This window comes from Acomys russatus, chromosome 22, assembly GCF_903995435.1.
Source record: "Acomys russatus chromosome 22, mAcoRus1.1, whole genome shotgun sequence".
NCBI lineage: Eukaryota > Metazoa > Chordata > Mammalia > Rodentia > Muridae > Acomys > Acomys russatus.
Window position 1 is genome coordinate 42,379,093 of NC_067158.1, and position 20,526 is coordinate 42,399,618.

Genomic DNA, 20,526 nt, shown 5'->3' on the forward strand with positions numbered 1-20,526 from the left:
CCCTTCCCTGTACAAGGTAGTTTTGTGCAGCCTGAGTGGGCTGCCAGCCACCCACTCTCTCTATGCACAGCTGCAGTCCGTTAAATATCCCCTCGCCCATATCAACCAAGACATTATGAAGTATGCTTCAGATGCAGAGAGGAAGTCAATGGCACAAATGTGAGATAACAAAAATCCGTTGCTAATGCCTGACACTACAGTTCCTTCCTACTAATCGGCCTGATTGGGAAAAAAATCAAAGATAGCCACCCACATCCTTAGGGAACCCATTGAAAATCTCAGGCAACTGAAAAAAACTTTCTAATCTCCTTTTACCGTAGCTCTAACAGTCAAATTAAAGATGTTTCCAAATTCAAATATGCATTTTTATGTCTGTTTTCAAAATCACTAAAAGACCAGCTTTTGACCATTGACTTCTTTGCTGAATATGCTTTCCTGACCAGAAAAAAAAAAAAAAAAAAGGTAATTTGGGAGTTTGGGAAAATGCTAAACTATTTTTATTTAACTTACCTTAGCACAGCATTTCCTGCCCACATAGTACTTCTCAGTCACAGAAGAGCACAATTTAAAAATTCTCTCCTTTCACAAAATGAGATTCCCAATGTTTCTGGTTGTTTAATATAATTCTGTGACACATGGGATTTGAGGAACAAACTGGCCTCTGTTCACTCCTTTGTCCAAGGCCTAATATGAGCTAGTAAAGGTCACAAAGCCACACAGTCACCCAAACTGAGACCATCTGTTCACTTGTTTGTGTTTTTTGTTTGTTTGTTTGTTTAATGTATATGTGTGTTCTGCCTGCATCTGTGCCTGTACATTGCACGAGTGCCTGTTGCCCTCAGAGGGCAGAAGAGACTGTCAGGTCCCCTGGAACTGGAATTACAGACTGTTGGGAGCCACCAAGAGGGCTCTGGGAATTGAGCCGAGCTCCTGTGAAGAACAGCCACTTAACCACTGAACCATCTGTAGCCCTTGGCCTAGTGGTTTTCTTTCTTTCTTTCTTTCTTATTTTCTTTCTTTCTTTCTTTCTTTCTTTCTTTCTTTCTTTACTTCTGTGTGTGTTACTAGCAACGGAACCCAAGGTCTTGTGCACACTAGCGAGGGGCTCTATTGTGGAGCTTCATCCTAGTCTATTATTATTGCTAGTATTATTTTTTTTTTCCAGTGCCAAAGAGTTTTATTATTGAAAGACAACGACAAAAAAAAAAAAAAAAAAAAAACCAACCACCACTTCTTATAGCTTATTAACAAAACGCCCACGGTGATAACTGTACAGTCCCTCCTCTGCAAACACCGCTCCTGAAGTTACAACCGTCTTTTCTAAAAACGGATCAACAGACATACTTTAAAACCTTTAGGATAAATATATCGCTGCGCTGCATCCGGCCTGGATAGTTCTCTTCAGCAGGGTGTAAGCAGGAGCCAGCTCTGCATCATGGTCCAGTCCTGTGTCATGGTGCTCAAGCTCTTCATCTCGAAACTTCCTGATGACCTGCAGCAGCTCCTCGTACTTCTCAGGGTCCTCCTCCACCAGCGTGCGGATCTGGTTGTTATAGTGATGAGCAATAGACTCTTCTAGGGCCACGGTGCAGGCCATCGCTCCTTCCTTCCCCCGCAAGGCAGTCCCGCCCCCCCCCCCCCCCCCCCCCAGTGCAAAGCCTGACACATTCCACAAGGGCATCAAAATCGTAGGTCGGACCCTGAATGCAACCATCAGCTCGTTGAACTTTTTCAAATGATTCTTCTCTTGATCCCACAGTTTCTGAATGACAGGGCCCACACTGGTCCGGCCCAGCACAGCCATTTGCCCTGCATAGATGCGGTTTGCTGCATATTCACCAGCATGATCCACCCGAATTATTCGATCCATAGCTGCACGGATAATACTAAGGTCATTCCTCAACTGTGAAACCTGATGGCGCCTCTCCCATAAGCTGAGAAGGGCCTCCAGACGCCACTGTGCGGGGGCCTCACGGAAGCAGCGGCTAACGCTCATCGCTGGTGAAAATGTAACCACGGCCCAACCGTCCGGGCCAATCGTGCTCTCGGCTCCTATTGCTAGTATTATATACTGAGTCAACATCCCTCTCAACTGACCAAGCCACCTTTGAACTTGTCTGTAGCTCAGAAGACCTAAAGCTTTCAACCCTCCTACCTCAGTCTCAGACTCAGAGTACAGATCTACACTATCAGGCCGAGCTCAAAATTGTTACTCATTTTTTAAAAAAGTAAATATATATGGATATATATATATAGTTTATATATAAATAAGTACATGCTTATATATTTATAACACATAAATATATAGTATATATAAAAAAATCTCATGTGTGTGTGTGTGTGTGTGTGTGTGTGTGTGTGTGTGTGTACATGCCATGGGATATATGTAGAGATGGGAGGACAACTTTCAGGAGCTGATTGTCTCCTCCCTTTTTTTAAAGGCAGTATCTTTTCTATTTACTTTCTATTTTTAATTATGAGTATGTGTGTGTGCGTCCTTCTCTCTCTGTAGGAGTACTCAGATTGCCGATAGGAGTATCTGCAGGATTCTCCAAAGAACTCCTACCTCAGTTCTGACCTGTATACACAGCACTGGCGTCTATCATTAAGAATAGGCTGTATGAGGTTGGGCCCCCACCCTTGTTGAAAGTTTATCCCTTTAGTCTAATGCACGATAGTAAATAATGCTTCCTTGTGCTCATCAGAACCTTTTTGAAAATTTGCTCTTCACATTTTTTTTTCCTCTTCACCCAAATGATGGGATGTGGACGGTTATTGCTCATCAGCTTCTGTATTATTTGCAGGGACAATATACAAGTTCTCTCTTCAATCTGTTCTATTTTCACTTTTACTGGTGAAAAATGCAAACCGACTTTTCATTCCTTGTCATGTTTTGGATGCTGTTCAGAAATTCCATGTGACTGTTAAAATGTGGCCGAAGTGAGAGTCTATTGGCGAGATCTTTGTAGCGATGGTAGCCTTGGAAAGATCAAAACAATGGGAGAAATTAAACAGGAAGTGACAAATTTAACTGTAAAATTCTTGCGCTTCTGCGCTATAGAAATTAATACGGCTAGCTGTGGGAGTACTTACATTCATTATGTAGCACAGCTAAGACTCATATGTGTGTGTGTGTATAAATATCTATGAAAGTAACAAATTTGATTATGTGTATGAAGACCCACTTCTGTATTGTGCCTGGCACTAACAAATAGTTACCTAATAAAGTTTTTTGTTTTTGTATTTTCAAGACAAGGTTTTTCTGTGTTTAGAGAGCACTGCCTGTCCTGGACTCTCTTATGTGGTAGACCAGGCTGGCCTCAAACTCACAGAGATCCACCTGTCTCTGTGTGCTGGGATCAAAGCTATGAGCCACCATACCAGGCTTAATAAGGTATTTTTAACTTTAAAAAAAAAAAAAAAAAAAAAAAAACTTTTTGAATGCATCCAGTCTCTAGTAGGTCTTCTTTCTTCAAACTCTGTGACCCTGTGTTTGCAACACAGTCCATCACCTCTGTGCAGGAGTCACCTCAGCTCTGAGCTGTTTTACAGTTACATCCCCTCCCAGAGACGTCTTCCGATAAGGAGATGGAGAGCAAGGACTATGCATTTGCATCATTCTTTCTGCATTGTCTAGCTTAGGTGCTCCATCCTCACTCACACACACACACTAGCCCACGGCCCGTGCGCCACAGATCTCTCCCTTTCCCTGCCGCTTGGCTGCCTCGCAGTCTCTCACAGCAGCAGACCATCCCATTGCTTGTTCCTCACTCTCTTGCTCATACACTCACATGCCCTTCGAAACTGATGGATGACCAGCTTTGCCCTTGTAAATCTGGATTCCTCTTGAGTTCCTTCCTTCCATTCCTTCTGTCCTTCCTAGTTTACATTCCTGTTGCTGTAAAGCACAACCTGTGTTGTAAAACACAACTTAGAGGAAGAAAGGGCTGGTTTTTGTTTTTTCTTTCTTTTCTTTTCTCTCTCTCTCTCTCTTTGTTTCTTTGCTTCTTTTTTTTTTTTTGGTTTTGGTTTTGGTTTTGGTTTTTCAAGACAGGGCTTCTCTGTGTAGCCTTGGCTGTCCTGGACATGCTTTTTAGATCAGGCTGGGCCTGGAACTCACAGTGATACACTTGCCTCTGCCTCCTGAGTGCCTGGATTAAAGGTGTATGCCACCATCACCTGGCTCTTTCTTTTCTTTTTGATTCACAGATCACAGTCCACCACTGAGGGAGGTCAAGATAGAAGCTCAAGGCAGGAGCCTGGAGGCAGGAACTGAAAGCAGAGACCACAGAGGAGTGTTGCTTACTGGCTTGCTCTCAATCTGCTTTCCTGTGCAACCCAAGGAAAGTTGCCCAGGAGTGACACCACCCATAGTGGGCTAGGCTCTCCCTTACCAATAATTAATCTAGAAAATATTTGTAGCCCTGCCTACACGTCAGTCTGATGGAGGCAATTCTTCAACTGAGGGTCCCCTTCCCAGGTGACTCTGGTTTGTGTCGAGCTGACAAAAAAATTACCAAATACATCCCACCTCATGGTGAATTTCAAAGGACGAATTCTTTAACACTCTTTCAGTCTGCATTCCAGAAGCATCCATCAGCCACATCCATAAACTCCACCTTGGAGGCTGGGGCACAGAATGCGAGAAGTATCTGTGATCCTGCTGGCTTTTCTAAACTTCAACCAAGGTCCCATCTAGCAGGAGGAGACCTCAAACCCATGCCTGGATTCTGGCTTTTCTATCTTTCCCTCATACCTTTCAGCTTCTATTCCTCTCAGTCACCAGACTCTTCCCCACCCCCCCCCCCCCCCCCCAGCCCCCGCTACTATCTGCTTCACTGGAGTGTTTCTTACACTTTGTTTGAATCGATATTTTACACACACACACACACACACACACACACACACACACATCCCCCTATCTGCACCTTTCAGGAGAGCTGATTGTGAAATTATTGGGAAGTCTGCAAGCTTCAGGAGGATCTCTTGAATGGGATCACTGTGGGAATATTTACTTATTGTACAAGTTCCCTGTCCCCCATCCCCCCACGCTCCCCATGCCCCCCTGCTGCTGCTGCCTCCATTGCCCACCACATGCTGGCACTTGCTGTTAAATTCCTACCAGCCCACCACCGCCCACTCCTTTATGATTTTATTTTCTCTCTTGCCTCCTGCAGCCTGTCTAAATTTTATTCAGAAATCACCATTTCTATTTCGCACAGGGCTCACAGAACATTTGCATTGGAACATATAAAATGCGTAAGAGCAGATGGTGTCACCTTTCAAAGCCTTATCTTCTGTCTGTACCATGGTGATAACATGTTCCTTGTTGGCTAGGGTGAGACTCCATGAGGACACACACACACACACACACACACACACACACACACACACACACACACACACAAAACACACACACACACCTGAACTTGTCATGATCCTGGCTGGTTCCTAGTGCTGGTGTCCTTTGCATATTCACTCACCCAGCCTTGGATTACTCAACTGTCAACTGACACTTTGTGGAGCTGTTACCCTTTTGAGTAGCTAAGCTAGCACTAATGGCCCATCAGTGAAGTGTGTTTTGAGCTGTAGAATTTTAATTGGACAGGTTTTAACTCACAGCAACCAGTCCTCACTTGTGTATATCTGTAGTATGTGAAAAGCAGGTCTGGCTGGGCATGGTGGCACACGCCTTTAACCTCAGCACTTGGGAGGCAGAGGCAGGTGGGTCTCTGTGAATTTGAGGCCAGCCTGGTCTACAAAGAAAGTTCCAGGACAGCCAGACCTATACACAGAGAAACCTTGTCTCAAACAAAGCAAAACAAAAACAACAATCAATCAATAGAAAGAAAGAAAAGAAAAGTGCCCTGTTTTGCATGGCCAGACCCTGAGAAGTTGTGGAAGGGTTCTAAATGGGGATTCCTGGATTGCTATCTGTGTTGGCTGCCCTCCTCGTAGACACTTTCTACTCTGGGGGCTCCTACCTAACACTCGGCTCTGTTTAACTTTGCCTTGGTTTTGTGGAAAGGGTTTTGCAGTGTTTTCCCTAGGTCACTGTGACTAGCCTGAGCAAGGCCTGGGGGTGGCCCTGTTCCCTCTCTTCTCTCAAGACTGAAATGAGACCCTACTATGACATCCAGCATCTGATTTGGAGAAAGACTGTGGACCTGTTTTGCTCAGTGGGATCAGAATTATTTTTGCCTTGTGTGACCAGCCTATCTGATCAGACCAACCTGGCTCACATTGCCAAAGAGCTTTCAGCTGGTGGGCTGAGAAAGGTACAGGCCATAGGTGGCCATGTCTGTGACAGTGGGAACACAAGGCAGATTTTCACTCAGCAACAAATCAGGGAGCAGAGAGAGCAGCACCTGAAGCTGGTCTGGGAAAACTTTCTAAAGCCAGTTCCCAGCTACCTACTTACTTCCTTGCAGCCAGGTCCTATCTACAGAAGGTGTCACAGATGCCATAAGGGGCGCCACCAGTGGGGCAACAAATGCCACAACGTGAGCCGGTGGAGGACGTGTCAGACTCCGGGTACAACAGAATTCATATCTGGGTCTTCCTCCAAGGTTGATTTTACTTGAGAATGGAAGACTTTTCCTATGCCCGTATTGCCATATTTGGTGAGAGCGATTATTCCCTACTGTTAAAACTGTACATTTTAGTGACTGACAAGTACCTCAGGAAACACTGGAAGCTGAGCTTGGAGGGATGGCTTGGCACTTGCTGCACACGAGGAGCAGAGTCCTAATCCTCAGCACCCAGAACTCCCATTGCTGTTGGGAACAGAGACTGGAGGACCAGTTAGATTTCCTCGCTGCAAGCCTAACTCCAGGCTCAGTGAGAGACCCTGACAGACCCTGACCTCTGGCCTCTTCCTCCATCTGCCCCACATGATCACACACACCACATTCATTAAGCAGGCAAACAAACAGCATAAATGGCTTTTGGGTTTGGGTTTGGGTGTTGGTGTAAATAGAAGTCATTTGACTTTAAGAAGCTCTAACTTCTCATTTTGTGTTGTTTTGATGCTCCAAGGCTCCTACGGACGAGCTTATTTTCAAGTTAGGTGTGTGGAGGTATAATTCACATGCAATCACGTTCATCCATTTTGGTATGAGGTTTCAACAAACACATGTGCGAACACAGTCCACATAGAGAACATTCGTAAGCCTTCCTCATGTTTACTAGGGCTTTGCATAGCCAGCCAGGTTCTCCAGCCCTGGGTCCAGCAACCCCTGACCTGCCTTCCACCCCTAGTGTTGCCTGGTGGGATCATATAACATGTATCCGTTTGAACCTGCTTTCTTTTGCTTAAATCAAGAGTGTTAACACAGCATGCACTGTATAACAACATTCGAGGTCAGTGGTTCTCAACCTTCCTAATGTTGTGACCCTTTAATACAGTTTCTCTTGTGGTGATGAGCCCCTGCCATAAAATTATTTTTGTTGCTACTTCATAACTATAATTTTGCTACAGGTATGAATCATAATGCAAATATCTGATATGCAACCCCCAAAGGGGGAAAGGGGGTCTAAAACCATTGTTTTACTTCTATTTATTTATTTTTTTTGGTTGGTTTTTTTTTTTTTTTTTGGACAGGGTTTCTCTGTTTAGCCTTGGCTGTCCTAGACACACTTTATAGACCAGGTGACCTCGAACTCACAGCGATCTGCCTGCCTCTGCCTTCCGAGTGCTGGGCTTAAAGGTGTGTGCCACTATGCCTGGCTCAAAACCACTGTTTTAGATCATAACATACTATGTGCCCCGTAGATTTTAATGGAGCTGAATTTTTTCTGCCATCCAGTGACAGCATAGTTTTTGTAAAGCCATAGTGTCTTGTACTTGTGATGAAGTACGGAAAACATGCTGCTGCACCACCATTCATAAGACACTCTGGCACACAGTAACACACAGTGCAGAGCCCTTACTAATGACAAGAAACAACTGTGTTACTGGGCTGTATATCTCCTATGCTCTACGTTATGTTTTGATATGGACTGGAATACAGTATACTATGACAGACCAGTAGCAGCCTCATTGACCTTGTGTTAGCTGTGTCTCTCCATGGCCTTTAGAGGCTGGGTGAAGTGTCATCTTTATTTGTGTAAGGGTGTTTTGACACAATGGCAAAACTTTCTAAACCATGTTTCTCAGAATATATCCCCATCATTAAGTAGTCTGCCCTTTCTTTCTTCCTTCCTTCCTTCCTTCCTTCCTTCCTTCCTTCCTTCCTTCCTTCCTCCTTCCACAGGGTTTCTCTGTGTAGCCTTAGCTGTCCTGGACTCACTTTGTAGACCAGGCTGGCCTCGAACTCACAGAGACCTGCCTGCCTTTGCCTCCTGAGTGCTGGGATTACAAGTGTGTGCCATAGCACCCAGCATTATTAGTCTGCCCTTTCTATTGCTGACTACTGTTCCATCGTGTGAAAGCAGCATGGTCTGTTTAGCCAGTCACCAGTTATAGCATATTGGGATTGTTTCTAGTTTGGGGCAATTATGAGCAAAGTTCCTATACATACCTACATAGAGGATTTTATATAAACTAAGGTTTTTGTTTTGTTGGGTAAGCTCTATGGATTGTTTTCTTTGCTTCCCCAATTCTTGAGGCTCCCTGGTTGGTTATCGCCCTCTAACTCACCAATATGGGGACCTGCGTATTATTTTCCCTGTGTACAAAGTGATGCGTAAGTTCCTGGTTCTGGAAGAATGTTGTTCTCTGGGTCTTTTGACAACTGATGTGCCCTCAATGGATAAAAGTACAAATGGAGAAGTGGTGAGAGACCAAGGGAGGAGTGGGGAATGTTCAGGCTAGCAAGGGCAAGACAGGGCTTCTGTGTCAGGTGGTGTGATTAAAGGCTTCTTAATTAGCAGCCAGCTGCCCATACAAATTGAATGATGCTTCTCTGCTTACGAAGTGGACTGGTGACTCACTAAGTTATGATTCGCTTCAATCCACGCTCGCCATTTGCGCATACGAGCTGGTATGCTGCAGCTGCTATCTGGACTCAAGTGAAATGATTAGAAGGTCTCTGGTCATCAGAGATTTCTATTAATAATTCCATTTAATCACAATCCTAGTGGACTTGCTGCAGCATAGGCTAACTCATTCGCTTCTCGTGGTTACCTCAGAGCTGGCGATGGCTTTTCCCAGTTTGAAGATGTTGCAGAATCGGAGACCCAGGGGTAAGCTAGCAAAAGCCAGAGCTGGACGGTGAACAGCCTGTCTGATCAGCAAGCCTGATCCTCAGCCATCAGATTACTCCACACTACACTCTCACCACTGTGACCCACATTTGTGGCATCTCTTCTTTGACTTTCTTACTAGTTCCTTCTCCTCTCCCTGTTTCTGTTTGTTTGTGTGTGGCTTAGAACTTGCCACATAACCAAACTCCGCATGCTCCTGCCTTCCTCACTCAAGGGCTGAGTTTACAGATATGTGCAACCACGCCCAGCAAGGAGACTTAGGATCCATTTTCATAGATGAGGGAGTAAAGACCCAGAGAAATGAAGAAGCTGCTGGGGTCAAGGTCTCCACGCTTATGGGCACTGGAGTCAGGAGAGAAGCCAGAAAGCGCATGCTCCCTACCACCTCTTCCTACCTCTAATAAACTCCCTCGGTTTTCCTTGGACTTGACCTAAGTTGAGAAGCTGTCGAAGACATGAAATGAAGATGAATTTGCCCGAATCTCGGTTAACCTTGCTGCCTTCGCGTTCTACGGGGAGCTGGCTCCATGCAGCCCAATCTCCCAGAGAGGCTCTCTGTGGGGACCAAGAGGGACATTGTGAAAACATTCTTGTTTTCACCTTTTCTCAAACAATAAAGTCCCCTAGGGAAGCTTGGAAAGAACAAAAATAAATACTTGTTAAGAGTAGATTTACAATAGATGTCCTTTGCATTCGTTTGGCTCACATTCTCTTAATAGGCCGCTTATTCTGGGCACTACGCTTGCTCTAATTAGTTTTTGCATCATGTGGCGGTTAGCCTCCTGAGAGACAGGTAGGCTGAAAGCAGGAGCCACAGCTAGGCAATAAAACAGCCACCGCAGCTCGTCATTGCCTTGACCATGTTTTTGCCTGGCACAGGAGAAGGCTGGCTCTACCCTGGTCCTTCTCGCCTGCTCACAAATGCCCTGGTGCAGGAGATGTTTGCATCTTTGGCTCTATTAGTACCATACATCGACTTCCTGGTAGCTCTGTCTTCTGCACTCTTGGATGCTTGCTGTCTCCAGCCCTGCCCCCGCAGGCTTTATATGTAGCTGTCAATCTCCCTGTTGAATTATGTGTTCCTGAATATAGGAAAATAGATCATGCGGGATGAATGGGATCAGATTTCCCGTCACTTAGGAGCTGCTAGTTACACCAAGAGAATTTGACAGATGGGTAAACAATCAGACTCCAGGGCATGCTTTGACCGTGCCATGGTGCGGGCAACAGTAACAAGAAACATGTAAGGAAGGTGGACCATGGTCTTGGCACCGGGACAAGTTCTGCGCATTGATATGCTTTAGTCTGCCGTGAAAGTGTTACTGTACCAGCTATCTATTACACTGAGGCTGGGTAACAGCCGTTAAAAACTCAGCAGAGGACATTTCTTTTTTGCTTTCGCATTCCTGATTGGCTGGGCTCTTACTCTTCCGGGCAGCTGCCCGTTGGCTGAGGCACCTCAGCTGAGCTTTCATGTGGGCACCTGGGCTCTCATGTGGGCACCTGGGCTGCTTCGGGGCTGGCAGCTCTGGAAAGTTCTCTGCTGAAACAATTTACTTGTTTTAGAATCTGGTCTCCTCCAGGGCTTTAGCTCTAGCTGGTCCTCCTGGCAGGGGTGGGGTGGGGGTGGGGGCTGGAGAGCCATTCCAAGGGTGGCATACTTGAACTTCTGAAGGCTGAGATGCGAACATTCAAGTCTGATGCGTTTGCGTTTGGCCAAGGAAAATTTCCAAGGGCAAGCCAGACTGAGGAAATGCAGACACACGAATTTTGATTCTTGTTTAGTGTTTTTTTTTGTTTTGTTTTGTTTTGTTTTGTGTGTGTGTGTTTTGAGACAGGGTTTCTATGTGTAGCCTTGGCTGTCTTGGATTCACCTTATAGAACAGGCTGGCCTCAGACTCACAGCAATCCACCTGCCTCTGCCTCCCCAAAATGCTGGGATTATGGGCATGTGCCACTTCAACCAGTTCTGATTTTGCTTCTTGATGGGGAGAGTTCCAAGACTTACACTGTGAAGGGTATGGATTCTAGAAAGGTTGGACATTTCAGCTATTTCTTAGAACTTCTAGTGGGCTCCATCACTGCCCCCTTTCTGCAGATGACGGAACTGAGACATAGGTGTACACGGGTGTGGCAATACACACAAAAGGTTTATGGCCTTACCAATAAAGAGAAGATAGATCCCTTTACAAGATTTGAAAGCTGCTTTAGCTTGGAGATGAGCTCGCACTACAGTACTGATGCCGAGGCTAGACGCCTTACCCAGAACAGCACTGTGGGCCACCCCTGAGATCACCTTTGGAACCGACAATTCCTACCACCTTCCCCTCAAGGACTCTGCTCTTTGGCTTGAGGCTGTCTCCAATGTCGGGGTGCATGCCTCACGCTGATGGTAGAACAACCTCTAAGGCCCCAGGGGCAGCTCCCAGCTAAGGTGGTACAGGAGCTGCTGACTCAGTCTCCCGGCTCTCTCACTGCAAGGTGTGGCAGGTCGATAGCACATCTCACAAATTTCCTCAGAAGATGCACAATCTGGGGACCGAGTGCCCAGATTACTCTAGGGAGCAACTGCTCGTTAGCATCGTGCATCACGCTTCACTGTCTTCGTCATTCGGTGAAGTCGCCTACATCCAAGCCCTCCTCTTGGGTTTGCTTCTGTAAGTCAAATTATGACTCCTAGGATGGTGGATAAGCCAGCGGACAAGCAGGAGGCAGCTGGTGAGGTGTTCACAGCAGAAGATCTTATTGTACACTTTGAAAGATTGTTTCTAGTTTTTCTTTGCGTGAATAATAGACTGTGCAGCTGTAATAATACTTTGTTAGGTTTGGATCACGCCCCACAGGCTTTTAACCACAGTGTTCCTCAAGTTAACATCCAAAGTTGGCAGCATACAGATAATTATCTCAGATCTTGGAAAAGGTTTTGAATGACTGATGCTTTAAGGCCAGCAGAAAGCATGAATCCGCTTTCTGCGGCTGTAACAAAAATACCCAAAGTTAGCCGGGCGGTGGTGGCCCACACCTTTAATCCCAGCACTCGGGAGGCAGAGGCAGGCGGATCGCTGTGAGTTCGAGGCCAGCCTGGTCTACAAAGTGAGTCCAGGATGGCCAAGGCTACACAGAGAAACCCTGTCTCGAAAAACCAAAAAAAAAAAAAAATACCCAAAGTTAGTACTTTATATAGAAAAAAACCTATTTAGCTGATTAAGTGAACCAAGCAGACTAGTTTCTGTTGAGACCTTTGCCTGCATCTCAACATACAGATTTAACCTTGATAAAAAGGAGTTATCACGCTGTGAGACAGGAAGCCAAAAACGAACTAGTCCTGTTCTCTTCATAACAATCCATGTTCCAGAGAGGGAATTGGGTGTCCCGTGAGAAATTCATTAAATCTCTTCTAAGGGCAGTTTTTTTTTTTTAAATGACACACTCACCTTTTACTAGGCTCCACTTAATAATAAAAAAAAAAAAACATTATTCTTAAGTGTGTGTGTGTGTGTGTGTGTGTGTGTGTGTGTGCGTGCGCGCCCTGCATGGCCAGAAGAAAGTGTGTCAGATCTCCTTGAGCTGAAATCTTGCCAGCCCTAGACCCCACCTCTTCTCATATCACCACTCTGAGGATAACTCTCCAATGTGTGACACTGTGGGGAACAAATGCACCCAGTCAGTACCAGTGGGCTACTTTGAACTTAGCAATCCACATATACCCCAACTTAAAATTAAATATCCATGTGAGTTAATTGTCATTGTCATTATAAACTTGAGGAAACCTAAATTCATCTAGGAAGAGGGAATCTCGATTGAAGAATTGCCTCAGTCAACGTCCATGTCTGTGAGAGACTGTCTCGACTGATGACTGATGCGGGTAGCACCATCCCTAGGCAGGTGAGCCTGGGCTGTGTAAGCACACTACCTTGAATGTGAGTTTGAGCGTGAGCCAGAAAACAGGATCTCTCCATGGTTCCTGCCTCCTGGTGCCTGCCCTGACTTCCTCAGTGATGGATGGATTTTGACCTGGATGTATAAGCCAAATAAACCTTTCAATCTCTGAGTTACTTTTGGTTATAGTTTTTAATCAAAGCAACAGAGAAGCAAACTAGATCAACATTCCTATTTCAAAAATCAATTGAGGCGGGGCCGTGGTGGCACATACCTTTAATTCCAGCACTGAGGAGGCAGAGATGGGCGGATCCAGGTGAGTTCGAGGCCAGCCTGGTCTTCAAAGTGAGTCCGGGACAGCCAAGGCTACACAGAGAAACCCAGTCTTGAAAAATAAACAAAACAAAGCAAAACAACGCCCCCCCCCAAAAAAAACAAAAAACAAAAACAAGAAAGAAAAGAAAGAAAGAGAAAAAGAAAAAGAAAATGTCAATTGTCACCTCTCCACTGATTGCGGCCACTGTCATGGCCGTGAGCCACGTGCAGGTCAGCAAGCTGGTGAGAGTGACAAAAGTGCAGGGCGGGACCTGTTGACAGGGAAAGAGAGAGTGTGGAATTTACGGATGACACCAGCTTCTTTGTCATCCGAAACGTCAAAGGCCCAGTTTGAGAGGATGATGTGCTCACCCTATTGGAGTCAGAAAGAGAGGCTCAGAGGCTGCACTGACCCTGCTGCTGGGCCTTGCATAGCCACCACTTAACCCACGGGATGACCTGCAACTGTTAAATAAAGCATTTGTATTATTTTTTTTTTTTTAAGATTTATTTATTATTATGTATACATTCTCTGCCTGCATGCACACTTGTAGGCCAGAAGAGGGCACCAGATCACATTATGGATGGTTGTGAGCCACCATGTGGTTGCTGGGAATCGAACTCAGGACCTCTGGAAGAGCAGTCGATGCTCTTAACCACTAAGCCATCTTTCCAGCCCCTGTATTATTTTTTTATAGAGTCAATTTACTTTTCTTTTCTTTTTTGTTTCCCTCAGTCTGAATTTTATTTTATTTTTTATATTTTCTTTTTAAAATGACATTTTTATTTGAGTATGAAATATTATCTCTTGTATAAGAATTTATTTATTTATTTTTAATTTTTTTAATTAATTTATTCTTGTTACATCTCAATGGTTATCCCATCCCTTGTATCCTCCCATTCTTCCCTCCCTCCCATTTTCCCCTTATTCCCCTCCCCTATGACTATTCCTGAGGGGGATTACCTCCCCCTCTATATGCTCATAGGGTATCAAGTCTCTTCTTGGTCAATTTACTTTTCTTTACCATGTGCTTAGCTGTCCATCTCCATATTCTCCATGCACTTCTTTTTTTGTTTGTTTTTTGTTTTGTTTGTTTTTTGTTCGTTTGCTTGGTTTTTGTTTTGTTTTGTTTTTGGTTTTTGGAGACAGGGTTTCTCTGTGTAGCCTTGGCCGTCCTGGACTTACTTTGTAGACCAGGCTGGCCTCGAACTCACAGCGATCCGCCTGCCTCTGCCTCCCGAGTGCTTGGATTAAAGGCATGTGCCACCACGCCCGTCTGTTTGGTTGGTTTTTTGTTTTTGTTTTGTTGTTGTTGTTGTTGTTGTTTTGGTTTTTTGTTTGTTTGTTTTTTTGGTTCTTACCTTTTCTGTTTTAGTTGCCATATCTTAACTTAAGCTCCCCATTCACATATTTCCCAATTCACCCTCTTTGCCCCTTTGCCCTGATCAAAGTCAGCTTTGCTTCTGCAAGTGTGAAAAACAGAGTCACAGCCAGCAAGTGCATCTTGCGAGATGGGATTGAACCCGGAGTGCAGGAGGGAGGATGCCAGAAGGTCCAGGCAGCTGGTGGCCCTTGGAAAGGGAATGAAATAAACATGGAAAGACTGGAGAATGACCTGCTCAACTTTCTGCTTTCTAGAACATCACCCCCGCACCCCTCCCCGCCACCCACCCAGCCTCTAAGTCTTTGCTTTGTTCTTGTGGACCCTGCAAGCTTTTCAGTTCTCAATAATTCTCTATTAAAATGCAAATACCTACTGGGAGTTGTTAAGCCTTATCGGCTAATGGTTGACTGTGGAACAAACACATGATCCTGCTTTAATAGAGCCCAGGACAGCAGAGGGACAGGGCCATGTGTGGAGGACTCACAGGCAGGAGAGAGGGTATTTATGGAAGGGTCATTTTCTGGTCTTTTTTTCTATTTTGGTCCAAGTGAACTTTGCTCACCATTATCCACAGCCACCTCCTCTGCCTTCTCAACAGCAGTAGAATTAAAATGGCTGGTTCATTTCTCCTTGACCTGAACATCCGTTGAATTAAGGAGGGATGCTGGCATAGCTCTGCTGCTTTGCCTAAATTAGGCAGAGTAAGAGCAGCGCAAGGAAATAGCTATAACACCCCCTCTCTGGTCTAAATTTAGCTGTACTTGATTGCATGAGTCCCCTGGTACACATGTGGCCTTGGTGGCCCAGTGAGTCACACAGCAAAGCCTGGATGTGGACAAGGAGTTTGGGTGAGCCTCTTCTGAGGCAGGAAGTAAGCCACAGGCCTGACCGAGGACTTCCTACCCACCAGGCCCACCAGGAGGGACCAAAAGGGCACAGCCGCAGACTGCCCAATCCACCCCAATTCCTTGGAAAACCACAGAGACACAGCCTGACTTCCATAGGAAAGGAGGATTGAATTTCCACCTCCTGGTGAGAGCAGGTCTCCATTTACCTGTGGCTCTAAATATATATATATATATATATATATATATATATAAATATATATATATATATATATATATTCTCTCCTGCAGCACTTGCACCCCGAGCCCTGCCACAAGAGCCTGGGTTGCTTCATTGCAGAGCACACACTCAAAGTGCTTCTAGAGTGAATGCACCCACGAAGAACTGGCAGCAAGGAGGAAGCCTTTCAGAACAGGATTAGATCAGCCCGGCCCTCCTCCACCCACCCTCCCCTCAGGGCCTGGCTTCCCTTTCAGGTGTGACATTCAGAGCACTTAATAACCAGTAGATTCGCAGCACTGGCCATTCAGAAAAGAAGTAGGCTGCCTTGCTCTGAAGTGGTATTCTAGGGATGCCAGGCACAAAGCACTAACCCTTTATTTCCTGGAGTACCAAGCTCTCCAGGGTGGTGCAGGGAGGAGATGGGTTGACAAAGGAGCCAACCGCAAGAGGGCTCAGGAGAAAAACCTACTCACTGGCTGGCATGGAGGTTCCTAGTTTTCTTTTGTTAAACTCCCTGCTGCCCTGGTATATTCAGTCTGAGTGCCCTATCCTAGGCCCTCAGCTACAACTCTGAAGCTCTGAAGAACTTTCACTAGGAGCGTTCTTGCGGGGTGCTGAGCTCTCTCTTGCTCCCTCTCTCTTTCCCTCCCTCTCCCCACACAAAGAGGTGTGGGGGCAGGGAAGGAAGAGATGTTTCCAGATATTGCAAATAGCCAATGGCCCTCATGGGTAAAAAAAAAAAAAAAAAAAAAAAAAAATCACTTCATATATATCTTCAAATAGTCTTCTTGTGACCTTGAAACATAAACTTTCTGCTTCTCCCATTTTTTCCCCTTAGGCTGTTACCACCATTAAGAAGAAAATGTTTTCTCTTTTCCCAGCTACCTGTACATTCTCTTCAGTCAGGAACAGTGGTACACGGCTGGGATCTCAGCCCACTCACTACACAGATGAAGAGGACAGAGAACTCACAGCTGTCCTAGGTTACCTATTAAGTATGGATCCAGTCTGGGCTATATTGTAAGACTTTGTCTTCAAGATAAAACAAAGCTTGAGCATGTGTGCGTGCGTGCATGTGTGTGTGTGTGTAAAATAAACAAATAAACTGATCTGTCTACAAACAGCTTCTGATGTTTGGGGTTTGCCCTGGTGGAGGATGGGGAGGATGGGGGGCCCACTCACTACACAGCTCTTAGGATTCAGTTCACTTTCCCCTGTTTTCATTTAAGCAAGCTTCATGGCTCTGTCTCTCGCTCTTGCCGGACAGAGAAACTGGGCTCACAGTGGCTGCACAGGTAATGGTGGACCTGCCACTGCTGGGGAAGGGAGAGGGGAGGTGCCGAGCAGAAAGGTGGGCTATTTGCAGCTTGTCAGAAATCCTGATGGAAATTATAGATTAACAGAGTACTCTCATGTGCAACTAAGAAATTTAACTTCAGCCGGCTTAGAGGAAAACAGTAGAGCTAATTGGCTCATGAAATCAATCCACAGGAAGAACTGAAGTGTGCTGAGCCTCAGGGACAGCCGGCGCCAGAACCTTAAATGTCACCAGGACACTCTCTCCTCACCTGTCTCGTCTGTCCCCTTTTCTGAGTAAGCTTCATGCTCTAGACTAGGGCTCCTCACCTGGAGATGGGGATGGGGATTTGCCCCCCTTTCCAAGGCGCTGACAGCATTTGGAAAGATGTGCGGTTACCACAACTGTGGGTGGGATGGGGGTGGGGACCCTATTGGCATCAAGCACACAGAGACCCAATACTAACCAACCACCTGGGGTGATTTAAATGAGAAAAGCCCCACCCTATAGGCTCATGTATTTGAACATTTGTTTCCCAGTTGTTGGTAGTGTTTGGGGGAGTTTAAGAGGTGTGGCCTTCCTGGAGGAAGTACTGGATGGGGCAGGTGGGGGGGGGCATGTTGAGATTTCACAGCCATGCTCTCAGTTTACTCTCCCTGCTTCCTGTTTGTGACTGAGTGGTACTTGCTGAGCTTCTCGCTCTAGCTGCAGTGCTGTCTGCTGCCATGCCTCCCTGCTATGATGGACTCTTACCGCTTGGGAAGAAGCCCACCCTGAGCCTTTCTTCTATACTTGTCTGGGCCATGATGCTTCATCACAGCAATAGAAAAGTAACTAACACACCATCCTATGTGACACAGTGCAGCCTCCCCAAATAGAACAATGTCACTTTAAATGTCAGTAGTGTGGTCAAAGACTTAGGCTGTTGTAGCATATTACCACAGATGCCACAGAATGGGAAGTTATGACGAGCAATGTCCCAGAAGTTGGAAGGGAGTGCATATCCAAGGGTAGATGATGTCCCATGGGTAATCCAATGGTAGACAATGTCCCATGGCTAAAGAACGAGAGAGGGAGAGAGAGAGAGCGAGAGAGAGAGAGAGAGAGAGAGAGAGAGAGAGAGAGAGAGAGAGAGAGAAGAGAAGAGAAGAGAGAGAGAGAGAGAGAGAGAGAGAGAGAGAGAGAGAGCGAGAGAGAGAGAGGGAGGTGGGGGCAGGGAAGAAGAGGAGACACAAAATCATCTTTCTATGATGAACTCTTGTAGTGATGGCATTAATCTGACAAGTATGAGCCTCTCTTAAAGTTCCCCTCTCCTACTATGACCCCTTGGGGGATAAAGTTCCCAGTTTATGAACTCTGGGGAGCACGTTCTTATAAAACTTTCTCCCTGTGACTGGACAAATGGCTGCTGGCAGCATTCAGATTCAAATCTAACAGCTTTGGTAGCCACCTTCCCCAACTACCCTCCTTGTCCTGTACTGGTTTTGTTCACTCTAACGCCAATGCTAAAACTTAAAGGAAGTTCTTGATGGCTGAAGTTGGTCCAGGACACACTCCTTTTTAAAATTTATTTTTATTTTATGTGTATCGATATTTTGTCTATATGTATGTCTGTGTGAGGTTGTCAGATCCTGGAGTTACAGACAGCTGCAAGCTGCCATGTGGGTGCTGGGAACTGAACCCGGCTCCTCTGGAAGGGGCAACCAGTGATCTTAACCACTGAGCCATCTATCCAGCCCCCTCACGACCCACTCTTAAACTAATCATTAGGAACAAAAAGACCATGGAGTCTCTTTCTAGAAAGCCAGTGGCTGGAGTAGGGGGAAGTGTTGTCTGACAAGAGTGAAAGACATCTCAGGAAACAGGAAACAGATGACAGTAAAACTACAAATGGAACCGCACAGTTGGTGTCTGAGAGATCATGGTTTCTGTGTGCATGTGTGTTTGTGTTTGTGTGTGTGTGTCCACACCTGTTCATGAACACAAGCTAAAGGAAGGATATGGGTGTCCTGGTCCATCACTTTCTATTTGTTCTATTATGACAGGATCTTTCACTGGACCTGGAGGTAGGCTGGTGGCCAACAAGTCCCAACAACCTTTCTACCCCTGCTTCCCTCCTCTCTCTTCCATTCTCCTCCCTCCTGCCTCCTCTTTCCTCCCTCCTCCCAGAAGGCTTGTGGCCATCTCTCTCTTTTTTAGTGGGTTCTGGGAACCTGAACTCAGGTCCACACTTGTGAAGCAACAAGTACCCTTGCCCACTGAGCCATATTCTTGATGTGGTTTTTAAAACTGAGGATACAGGGTAGCAAAGAGACACAAGTGGTCTCCAGCAGAGCAAAGGTAGACCGTCATATTAATCCACTAAACCACTGCATAGGCCAAGCCAGCACTCCATGCCCAGGGCCCTTTTTATCCCACTCTGCTCCTGGAGGCCATTCCTAGGGGATTCATTCTCTACACAGAATCAATGGGTGGTAAGTGGCTATTTAGATAAACTAATTATTGCTAATGTTTAGCTAGCTAATGAGTTATTCCTTCTAGCTGACATAATGCCTAACCCCATTATAACTGCATATCCCTTTGCAGGCCTTTAGAGCAGGAAACTGTAGAACTCACTGCCAGAGGGGAAGTTGGGAGGAAGGTATTTTGGTGCTGGAGGCCTCCAGGCTCAGGTCATTTGAGCAGACAGTATGTCACGCTGTATCTGAGTTAGCTGTATCTATGGGGCCATTTTCTGAAGTCTATGCTCTGGAACACAGAGCTCCTGAGATGGTAGTGGTACTGAGAATAAACCTTTTAGGATTTGTTTGGGAAGTACTAGCTTGAGTGAGAGTCAGTCTGTGTATTCCAAGACTAGCAGCCTTTAACAGAATGGATCCTTAGTCATTAGGGCAAAAGGGCCTCCTAGTTGAGGGACATTTTACTCAAGGTGGAAGCTCTGCTTTATGTTCTGTCAGTTGGCTACATTGCTGCTAAAGGTGATACCCATGCCCATAGTGCAGACAAGCGCTAAGATTGCCTGTTCTACTTGGAGAAGGCTTTAGGAAGTGCCTTTTTGAACTGGGTGATGACTTGCCTTTAATTCCAGCATGAGGGAGGCAGAGGCAGGTGGACCTCTGAGTTCTGGGACAGCCAGGGCTACACAGAAAAATCCTGTTTAGGAGAGAGAAAGAGAGAGAGAAAGAGAAAGAGAGAGAGAGAGAGAGAGAGAGAGAGAGAGAGAAAGAAAAGAAGAAGAAGAAGAAGAAGAAGAAGAAGAAGAAGAAGTAGAAGAGAGACTTTCTGTTGCCTTCTGGATTTGTGGAGAACAGTCTTTAGCCCTTTTTAGACCATCCTACTATTTGGGCACCAACCTTGGAGACAGAATCAGTCTTA

The 20,526-nt window shown here is 45.7% G+C and overlaps 1 pseudogene; it reads right to left on the bottom strand.

Moving 5' to 3' along the window:
- Positions 1 to 1,241: 1,241 nt before the first annotated feature.
- On the bottom strand, positions 1,242 to 14,784 carry LOC127205743 (5-demethoxyubiquinone hydroxylase, mitochondrial-like; annotated as a pseudogene).
- Positions 14,785 to 20,526: the final 5,742 nt, after the last annotated feature.